Below are 12,291 nucleotides of genomic sequence, written 5' to 3' on the forward strand. Positions count from 1 at the left end.
ATTAGTTTCATTTAATTCATTTTTAGATGCAATGCTCCATAGTAATAGTTTATTATTATTATTATTATTATTATTATTATTATTATTATTATTATTATTATTATTATTATTATTATTATTATTATTAGTTCACTGTAGTCTGACTACGATAAAGTTACAACCCAGCATGAGTAACAATGTTTTCAATAAAGTTTAATTTTCACATTGTTCTAAGTGTTGTTGAGGTAAATCTCTACACACAGAACACGCAGAACTGACTGATTAAATGCTTCGGTGACACTTCACTTGAAGTTATGCTGTCATTATTCGTCATTAGCATGAATAAGGTGTCTTGAAGGCTGTTATTAAGTGTTGTTTGCTAACTAATGACACATTTTGCTAAATTATAAACCCTTTGGAGCTATGTTGGCATTTCAGAATCAGAATTACTTTATTTATCCCAGGGGGAAATTGCTTGCATTACAGAGGCTCAAGAAATATTACAAATAAAAATAATAAACAATAAACAAAAAAAAGAAAGAAAGAAAAATAAATAAAAACATACATCATTAAGTAAAAAAAACTGTTAATTACATAAGGATGAAATACAAGTGCACACATTACAGTAGAAAATAAAATTAAATAATTATAATACTAATATACAAGTGCATTAATATAATACATATATATATATATATAACAATCAAAGCTGTCAGGTTATATTGATGAATTGTACGGTTGGATCACCACAGGGTTATTTGGGTTTGGTGGAGGGATCTAGGTTAGGTAGGGTTAGGGTTAGGGTTAGGGTTAGGGTAATGAAGGGTTAGGGTAACAAACAACACTTAATGACAGCTTTCATGACACCTTAAGCCTGATATATGGTTCAGCGTCAGGACCTACGCCGGGGGCATGCCGTCAACGTGACATGGAAGTTGGCCGTTTATCTCCCGGTAACATTTTTCACAATGGCGTCCCAGATACAGTTGTTGTTTTTGCAGTTGGAGCTCGTCGATGTTGAGCAGCAAATACTATTATTGCTAAAAGAGACTTCCAGAGACTGGAGTTCAGATCCCTTATGTTGTCGTTGCTGATGCTGCCTTCCCCATGCACTGCAACATGATGCGTCCCTTTCCAGTTATGTAACAGTATCTCAACAGCAAATTAAATTAGTATCTGTATGTGGATGCCACAGCAGGCAAAAAGCCCAACTCTTTATCAAACTGCAACATGACAAATTAGCAATGGTATAAACGTCACACTTTAACATTGTCAGGAGATTTAGCTATCTTTGACATATTACCACATGAAAACATGAGTTCCATGTTTCACATTTTCAGGTTGTGCTATGGTAAAAAATATCTTGTAAAAACATGCTTTTTCTCATGTTATAATGTTAAACTGGTATTGTAACAATGTAACACATTGTGATATGGCTTCACAAATGTCTGTAAGATCTGTGGTACATTCATGTGGTCATTAATTAGTCACTTAGTTTTGTGTGTATATGGATGCAATATTTTTTATATAGTTTTATAGTTTTCATAGTATTGTATACATCTATATTTTGTTTTTTTTATTGTGCAATTTTGTTTCTTGCAACATGCTTTTCCCTCTTTCTATCTGTACTCTGTACATGCCCATATATATATATATATATATATATATATATATATATATATATATATATATATTCCTGTTTTTCTGCTGCTGAAACTGCAAATTTCCCCTTGTGAATAATAATGCATCAATTTTATATAGCGCTTTTTTGGACACTCAAAGTCGCTTTACAAAAATAAGGTATTTTTCTTTCACTCCACACTTAGTGGTGGTAAACTACTATTGTAGCCACAGCTGCACTGGGGCAGACAGACGGAAACGAGGCTGCCAAAGTGCGCCATCGGCCCCTCCGACCACCACCAACACTCACTCACACACTACATTCATACTAGGCAATGTGGGTGAAGTGCCTTGCCCAAGGACACAATGACAGATATCACTGGGGTGACTGCCAAATAAAAGACCTATTGTGCTTTCCTAAACAGGAGTCGACCTGAGCATGGACAAGCAGGTCTACAACTACTGCCATTCCAGGGTCAGACGGGTGATAGAGAACACGTTCGGCATCATGGCTGCGAGGTGGAGATTTCTTGGGACCCCAATAGAGTTCCTGCTTGAGAAAGTGCTGGACGTGGTAAAAGCCTGTGTGACCCTAAACAACTACCTCACCTACACAGATGAGATCAGCACCCCGGAGAGCAAATACATCTCACCAAATTTTGTGGACACAGACAGTTCAGGGTCGGTGCAGCGTGGCGAGCGGAGACAAGTGGAGGCCACTAACTTAAACCTCGTCTATCTGTGGACCCTGCATGGATGACCAGGGCCCGTTCCACCAGAGATGCCCTGGCGGGTCCTAATGACCTGATGACTTTATTTCAGTCACCACAAGGAACCGTGTCATGGCAAAATGAGGTGGCGTGCCGAGGCACACTGAATAATTGGAAAACAATTGTTTAGTTTGGTTTTCTGTGTTCAGCTCCTGAGTTATAGCTGCTAGTTAAACGTGCACACACACACACACACACACACACACACACACACACACACACACACACACACACACACACACACACACACACACACACACACACACACACACACACACACACACACACACACACACACACACACACACACACACACACACACACACATTTGGACCACACCACTATTCACTGAATCAAAATCACTCATAATGTCAGAAAGTGTAGCTTTTTAAATAAGGCAAAAACTTCTCCCCCTAAAAAAAACATTTATTAAAAGGCTAAGACTTAAAATAAACTTTTGATCACTGCATACCATAAATAAGTAAAATGTATCTTCTCAAAGCATACGTGTTATTATTCAAAAAAAGTAGATGTATATGCAGTACGTATGTTTGAACAGATTAATAGTGGAATACATGAATTATGAAAAAATATATATCAATGAATTTTGTGTCCCTAAGTGTGGTACTCGATATTACAAGGGGTATGATCATAAGTTTGTAATGTAGGATTTTGTAACTATTTATTATCTGCTTTGAGTTTAGATTTTCTCTTTGTGGTACATACACTGTGTTCATGTTCAAAATAAAAATGACTCAAAATTGAAATGTTGTAAGAGCTTGGAAACTAAGCTAAAAAGCATAAAAGCACAAATTTTGGTACATGATTCTAAAAATAAAGTGCACTGTAACATTTTTTTTAGTGCTCCATGTGAGCCCTTTATGACTTTCAGCTCCTGCAATTAAGTGTTGTGTAGAAAAACATTGAAACACACACATGCACTTTATTTACATATTTACAACTTCACTTTAAACCAGAGCCTATTGTCCCTGAAAAGGTCCAGTGTTTTGTACATCATTTAATCTCTCTGGTCTGGGGGGTATTTCTTCAATGGGTCCCTAATCGTTTGATAAAAACGAGCACATTCATCGTTCCCAAAGTAGATTTTTTCCTGTAAATCTAGCCGGCGCTCCTCCAGGTCCACTATCTTTAAATCTATCTCCGGGTCGTGCCTCTTCCTCTTTTCCCCCCGAGCAACGGGGGTTTCACTTGGACCTTGAGCCACCGAAGTGCACCGTAGAGGTTGGAGTGTTGCCGGCGGATCCAGTGGGCAGAGGAAGGATTGTGAAGATGATCATACTATGTATCCTAATGAGCCCCTAGAGGGACATGGATATTTTTTTTTTTTATTGCATGCTCAAGTCTCCACTTGCTCGCGTGGAACCTTTACGTGAGTGTGAGAAACTATTACAAGAACGTGTAAAAGTAGTTCTAAGGGAGCATGTAATAGTTTAAAGCGCGTACGTAAAATGTTTTAAGTGCGTGCTTATGCTGCGTTCACACCAAATGCGTCTTCTGCAGCACCTGACTCATCTGCTGCACGAAACGTACTGCAGGGTCTGCAGGATCAAAAAATGTCCCTATTCGCTTCATGCACAAGTCTGAAGCAAAGCACCGCCGACCAGCGACACATTCAACTCTGTGAGTTTCACTGCCTGCTGAAGCGAGGAGCTGTGCTCCTTTTTCTCCTCTCACAAATATAAACCACCTGTGAAAAAAAGCCGGTGTGATTAGCGGCTAATGCTATCCTAGCTCAGTGCTGACTTTTAAAGATGAAAACTACAAAGAGAACTTTTACCTGCTACTACCACCTCCTCGCTGATTCTCCTCCATGCCAAATCCTTCCTAGTCTAGTCCCGGTTATAAAGGCCGTGTCATACAGCTCCAGGTGGTCACACACAGCTTGTACTCCATGGTTGAATGGATGAACAGACCGGTGTCCATGTTGACGGCCTGACGTAATCGTCAACAAAAACTCTGATTGGCTTTCGTCATGCGAAACAGTCGCAGGAGTTGAATATTTTCAACTGCTGCGAATGTGCTGATATACATAAAATTAGGATAGAACTGCACCCCCACACAGGAAAGATTTTGCATCTGGGACACATCTATCCATTGACTTTGTATGTAATTTGGATATACGGACATTTCATGACGCATCCGGTGTGAACGCTGCATTATAAAAGTCAGTCATCAGGCTGCATGTTCTGCTCGTAAGGAGTTAATGTCATTATGACAGCGTATGTCAGCCTTGTGTAAAAAACTTCAAGTAAAGTGTTACCAATGTTTCGTCTGCTAAAAGGAAAGAAAACGAAGTGGAACTTTCTCTTGAAGCTTGAGTTACTCTCACAGACTGAGTTAAAGTGAGGCTGACCTCTCTCAGTGAAACTGGAGTACTTTCTCACTCGTAGGTTTAACATCCTCCTCCATTTGTGAAACAGGAAAGCCTGTTTCTCTCCTTTCAAAGCAAACACTAAGTTTTCACCTGCTTTGTAAAACAGGCCCCATTACTTTGACACAAGTTATCTGAAGAAGTAAACAGCTGGTCTTCTGATATTGTATAATGCACCTGATATCAGCCCATAACACATGAGTCACAGTAGCCAAGAAAGCAAAGTAGCAATAGCTTTTAGGCAGGCACAGTATTTTAGTATTTTAGTTGCTAGAACAAGCCACATATGTAGCAGTTTGATCTGAAGTGGGCCGCACATTTTAAGTCGATAAAAAAAAAGCAATTTTAACATTATTGTTTATAGTTTGGTCTCCCATGTGTAAATGATGTATTCACTATGTAAAGCACCTACAATATCCAAGCAGTAAGCGACCAATTTTTGTGTAATTTTAGGGAAATCATGTGGGATGGTTTGTGAGAAATTGCAGGATTTTGGAAAATTGTAGAGTTTGGGATTAAAAACCGACTGCAGACATGTGATAAAAGCATAGGAAAATTAGGATTCCCTGAAATTATGGAGTTTTGATTGAACTTGTGAATTTGGAGGGACCGAATGAATTAGTCCACAACTATAAATGTTTTCTTGATTTACATTATGTTTGATTTGTAATTGTTACACTAAAACTCTGTAGTGCATTTGTTGTTCATGCGCGCACAGCAGCTTCCGTGTGGGTTGCTGTAAGTGACACTGTGTTGCTGCTGCTGCTGAGGTGTGTGCACATAGAGAGAGAGAAGTGCTGCAGGCATGTGCTTTGAACAGTGCATGTTATATTACTGTGATGTTGCTGTTGGGCTAACATTAGCTTGTCCCTCTGAGGGAGGGATTTTGGAAAATTTGGAGACAGGGCAAGAGAGCATTGGAAAGGGAGGGAAGATTGTGGTTAACTTGATGTACATCAACAGGACTCTGGTAAAAAAAAGGGTATTGTACATAAAAGTCATGCTTTGAAAATTGCAAGCACCAATTTGTATTTTGCATAAAAAGTGCACATTAATTGAAATTCAAATGTTTGCGTTTTTTAATTATTTTTTTCCATAAGTTATACAATAGGTACAGGTGACAGTTGTCAGTTCTTTACATACTGCATGTGTTTGGTCACATTGAGTAGCCATTGTTCCTGTACATATCATCCCAACCCTCTCCACACCCTCCCATGCATCCCCACAGAATGCAGCCAAGGCTTAAGACCACTAAGAAGTAAGAGGAAGAAATAAAACAAATAGAGTAAATAAAAATAAATAAATAAACTAATAATAATGAAAGAAAAAGAGGAGAAAAGTTATCATGGCGTCCAATCGAAGAGAACGGTTCCATGTCATGCTATTCTCCTCCAAAAACATAGTATTTGAGGTTTATTTTCTTAAACTCACCTGTTTTCCAAAGTTTTAGCCTCTGAAAAGTCACTTTCTGAGCAACTTTACACAAACAGGCTGATTTGCGTCCTACTTATGCATATTCATAAGTAGCCGAGATCATGCTGCTTTATAAACACGAGGCAGAGCGTGGGGGCGGGGCATTCACCGGTACATACAGTACATAGACTGTAGAAAATACATACAAAGCACTGTGTGAAGGACGCTGAAATGCTCACCTTCGTGGGCGTGTCTGTTTACATGTCAATCACGGCAGAGAGCTTCCTGGAGGCGCGGCTTCTCCAGCTCAGTGCCGCGTCAAATTCGTAATCAAGGTGGGAACGCGTCATCAAATTGGTGCAAGGTGTTTGTGCTCACCCTGCAGTGAGAAAGGAGCAAATCACCCTCTAACTAACAATTGAGGAAATCAATGAAAAAAAAACACTTTGAGCATGTGTATGAAGCCCAAATAGCACTTTTATGATGTTTAAAGCACAGAAAAGTTAATTTAGCTTAACATGGGCCCTTTAATATACCCACACAGTCTGTCTAATATGATATACCTCAGAGGATAGTAAAACAAGACTGTGGACCAATAATCTCATATTTCTTCACTATATGGGCGACCGTGGCTCAGGTGGTAGTGGGTCGTCTTCTGATTGAGAGGTTGGGGGTTCAATCCCAGTATCTGACTATGTGTCGAAGTGTCCTTGGGCAAGACACTGAACCCTAAGTTGCTCCCAGTGGTCGACTAGTGCCTTGCATGGCAGTCCTGTCCCACTGGTGTGTGAATGTGAGAGTGATTGGATGAATGAGCTGATATGTAAAGCGCTTTGAGACTGCTTCAGTGTGGGGATAAAGCGCTATATAACTCAAGTCCATTTTACCATATGGCATAAAGTCATACGGTTTGCCAAAATTCAAAACACATTTTATGCACAATCTCTTATCTTTAAGAATTTTATTTATTTATTTTTTTCCAAAATGGAGCAATAAAGAAGTCTGTGTCTTCAGATATTATAGGGAGAGGAGGCCTTTCTGAATTCTATGATTTGGATATACTGTACCTTATAACCTACCTGGCACATTTTATTCTTATTTACAGCTACGTACAGCAATGTGCACTCAAGGTGTTCCTTGGGGGTCTGTGCTAGATAGTCACCCTCTTCATATAATAATTGATACCAAAGGCAATAACAATAGTATTGTCTCTGAGTTGTACAAATGTATGTATGATTTCTAATCTTCATACAAACCTTTATTACTTTACAAACTGTAGAAAAAGGATTTTGACATCTCTTCAGACTTAGACTGGCACACTATATGGTGCAATATACTGTATATCCATGTCCTCCACAAATCTCGATCACCAAATGATACGTTATAAATGTATTCACAGATCATATCTAACTCCTCGAAGGTTACAACAAATACAATTCAGAGACAATCCATATTGCGACTTTTGTTTAGACTATACTATTGGTACCTTTTATCATATGGTTTGGCAGTGCCTGGAGGTTAATAGATTTTGGAACAGTGTATCAAGTACTCTAACAAATGTAATAGGGGTGGCCATTCTTCACTCACAGTGTCTGCTTTTACTAAATGAAACATCAGCTTTGAAATTATCTGCAAAAAACAAGGGTATGTTATTGGCTGGTCTGACAGCTGCCAAAAGAATGATAGTTTGTCATTGGAAACCACCACATACGCTGTCGGTGAGGGAATGGCTTTTTGATTACAGGGATATTGCTCAGTTGGAGCTTTCCACAGCTCGTTTGCGCTGTGCCAAAACACATTACAAAGGTCATAAATGTATTCCTTAAAACTAGAGATGTAACGATTAATAGTAAGCTAGTTAAAAATCGATTCATAGGTATCACGGTTCACATTGATGCTCTGAAAATTCAATCGCAGAGGGTGCTATATATTTATCCCTTCTCTTGTCCAGCAGTGTAGGCGGCGGGCGGAATCTGCTACTACTTTCTTTCTGGCCGCCTTCTACTCTTAAACATGTTAATAAAGGATTTCTTACACCAAAAGAATAGCTGTAATATTAGGTGAATATCTGTAAAAGTCAAGTTTTTCTAATAGCTTTGTCTGCTAGCGCGTAGCATCTCTTCTTCACTGCTAGATTAGCTGCATGCCAACCGACCACTGGGTTACCAGCGCCCTCTCCTGGGCCAAACAAATATCTGACGTAAATACAGTGCAATGAGTGTTTTTTTTTTTTTTTTTTTTTTTAATTCCAATTGTTAAGGCACAAAATACATTTTCAGTTGCACTTTTAAAAAGAAAAAAACCTATTATGCAGTTTTACATTGTTTACTATAGAACCAGAATTTAAATTAATAGGCTTCTTGTATTATTCCTTTATTTATTTCATTCAAGATTTATTTTTAGTTAAATTGCATTGTTTTGAATAGTTTATCAAGGGATTCTTTTGACAATGAAAAAATAAAAGGTAAATAGTACAGTGTTTTATAGTTTTTTTACCCCAAAAAATAAAGGAATATTTTTCAGTCATCATTTGTCTACAGTCCCATTTTGTAAAATAAATCGTGAGCGAATCGAATCGTATCGGGAGTTGAGTGAAGCGTTACATTCCTACTTAAAACATGTACAAAGCCATTCAACCATTTATAGTTTCATTGTGGAGCAAGGCTGCTGAGGCACACCAAACTTTTGCATCCTCCATCAGGCGCAGACAATTACGATTAGGATCGTAATCAGGCTTCTGCAGAGCTGGATGAGGAGTTGATCATTTGAATCAGGCGTGTTGGAAGAGGGAAACTGATCTAAAACATGCTTTATAGTGGCCCTTGAGGACCAGGATTGGGGACCCTTGCTTTGGCCAATAGGTAGCCAATCTGGGCTGTTGGTTGGTTGAAAGTGTGAACAGCTTGACGTCCTCTGCCTTCTCAAGCTAAGGCTATGCTCAATGTGTGCCAACTTCAGCACTTCAGATGAGTTGGTTTAGAAATATTATATTATTATCAGTGAATACATCGCCTGCTGTAAGAGTAAGGGTTTCATCTCAAGGTCCTCCCAGTCGCCACTGTTGACACATTTTTTATTACACTTTTTGTTAATATTTCATCCTGTTGCCATGGTAACTCAACTGCACAAAGTATCTTTCCTCGGCTCATCCTTTTTTTATTCAACTTTGAACAGTTTTTTTTAGGTGTTAAGCTTTTTTGTTGTTGTTGCTGTTGTTTTGTTTCCAAGTTTTTTCCCACCATAAAATATCAAGAGCCACATAACCGCTACACATAGTCAGGAATGTTTTACAGAAGATCACGTACACTTGCTTTACTGTGTTTGCTGATATTCAGAGAAGTATTTTAGATAGTGACATTGTGCACAGTGTGGACTGTGTATTCTCTATAGAAGAAGTGTTGTTGACAGTAATGGAACTATACGTAAGGCAGGGAGGAGAGAGAAACGGTGTACAGCAGAAATGTCAATAGGGCAGAAAGCTGGAATAGCAGAGGAAAGAAAGAACACGTGGAGAGGTGACAAGTGGAAGAATAGGGGGAGGGGCTCAGACAGATGAGAATGTTTGTCAACAGAAATGAAAGGACAGCACAAGTAATAATAATAATAAAAAATGGGCAGATAGTGATGTGTTTGACGGTGATGGGAGAAGAAAAGGCAGCAGAAGATGGAAAACATTATTAGGCTCCTACACTGTGTGCTTGTGTGTGTGCGTGTGTGACAACAGTGAAGTGCAACTGCAAAAGTGAGAACCACTTAGACTAAAGCGCTGTTATGTATCAGGTTGCACATATAAAAATGTGCACAAACATCACTTCATGCGATGATATGAAGATGATTATAGAACCTGGAACTGTTTCTGATTCTAATTTGTGTGTTTATGCACGTGTTTGATGGGCAGGTCTTTAGTGGCACAGCATTATGTAGAAATTGCTGCAGTGAATGTTGCAAAGAGAAGACGCAAGGGAAACAACAACAACAATAGCGGATGTTTGATTTTGGATTTGATGATTTTTAATACTTTAGGACTGCTAACACGGGCCATTCTCACTCACAACGATTCTGTCCCCAGCAACTTTAGAGGTATTTATTTTGTTTTTCATACAGTAAATAAAAAAAAAACATGTAAATAAAACAAATGTTTTGTTGCCTATCTTTTTACCACCTGCAGAAATAGAACAACTGCCCAACACATCAATTAAAACTAAACGTTACCAGCCAACGGAAAAGCAATGTAAATCATGTGTGAGGTATAATGAAAAATAAATACGCTGCGATGCCCTAATTCTTTACTAAAAGGCACAATGTGTAACTTTTGGCCACTAGGGGCACTAGACCTCATGTGGGTCAATTATTTCGGTCAAAAAGTCTACGGTGTGCCTTTAAGTTCTTTTAGTCAAACGTACAGTTGTGACTGGGACGGATGGACATTGGATTCCTTCATTAAAAAAAAAAAAAAAAAAATAACAGGTGTTTGTAGAAATGAAATCATCAAGACAACTGCAAAAAAGTAGTATTGTTATGTCAGGTGTTTATATAAGAACATAAAAATAATGCATTCTTACTGACAACTTTTTTATGTGTAGCATTTTATTCTCCATATGTAAAGTCTTATGTCATGCTGTCAAATGAAATGTACTGAACAGGATTAGGGCCAATTTTTATGGAAAATGAGATTCTGGCAAATCAAGAATAAAGCTGAAATGTCAAAATAAAGTTAAAATTTCGAAATATACAGTAGTGTCAAGATTAAAAGTCAACATTTAGAAAATAAACTCAAAACACAATATTGTGATAAAAGTTGAAGGTTTGCTATTAAAGTCAACTCTACGGAAGCAGATAATGTATTTTGAGTTCATTTTTGAAATCATTACGTTAATCTCGTTTTTTCAACCCTAAACTGCTTTTGTAGAAATGCACACAGCACATTCTGGCAAATAAATTTGTTGGTGAAAGGCATATAAACAACAATACATTTGGAAATTTATTACAGTTACATTACAGTTTTAAGCCCATTCACGTTACACCACTTAATGGCTACGCAATTTATTAAATTCCCTTTATTCAAACAAAAAAAAAATATATTTTAAGTGTTCATTCACTAACGTCAATTCAATGGCTTAAATTTAATTTTACACGTTCACACACTCGTACACAAAATCCTCATTTATCCACCTTTGCAAGCGCCTCCAGCATGCAAGATATTTTGCACCCTTTATTTGAGATCTTGGAAAATCTGACCCTCTGTGTTTACTCTTAGTTTTATTTGCAAAAGGAATATTATGTGTTATTTTTAAATTTGACAGAGCAATTAATTGCTTGCCTTTAACCCAAAGGAGAGCTTTGTAATGTGGAGCTGGTCTTATATGGAATGAGGGGTCATGGTGGATTATGAAACGCGTTTTAACTGTGCCAAGCTAAAAAAAAAAAACCTCCACAGGTGCTGGTGTAGATGCATGTGTGTGTGTGTGTGTGTGTGTGTGTGTGAATGTTTTTGAGGAAGCTTTATTAGGGCTATGAGTTGGCATCCATTTCCTGTATTACCAAGAGATTGCAGCAGGCGGTCTGTAGCGAGCAGAGGCGCTCACTCTCTGCCACATGCATGCACAGTCTTTCATCATACTACACATTAATATGGCAATAAAAAATAAATAAAATAAACATCCCTTGGAAAACGCTCAGCAAGCTTAGCCAAGAAGATACGGCTCTCGATCCTGTGAATGCGGGTGAATACATTACAACAATGATTCCTTTACAAAGGCTTATTTTCCTTAATGAAGTGTATTTATTTATTTCATGATTTTTTTTTCTTTTTTCCTAATTGCCAAGGCAGAGATGCATTTTTGTCGTGCAATCAATAGCAAAGTAGCTTATGGTGCTGATCCCTGGGGTGTGCGAATGTGAATATCAACACTCTCCTTCACTCATGTTTAAGGGATGGTGTTTCTGATCGCTGCATCTTAGAATACAATAAGATACACTCGACATAAAAAGCAGTTTTTATGCACTGCTTTGTGTCTCCAGTATTTAAATCACAGGTTTTAATAATATATAGATACTGTATTGGGACAAAGCCTAAAGAATTGCTTGGAAAATGTTTATTACATTTATACCTAATAC

The sequence above is a fragment of the Gouania willdenowi genome, chromosome 11 (genome assembly GCF_900634775.1).
Source record: "Gouania willdenowi chromosome 11, fGouWil2.1, whole genome shotgun sequence".
NCBI classification, from domain to species: Eukaryota; Metazoa; Chordata; class Actinopteri; order Blenniiformes; family Gobiesocidae; genus Gouania; species Gouania willdenowi.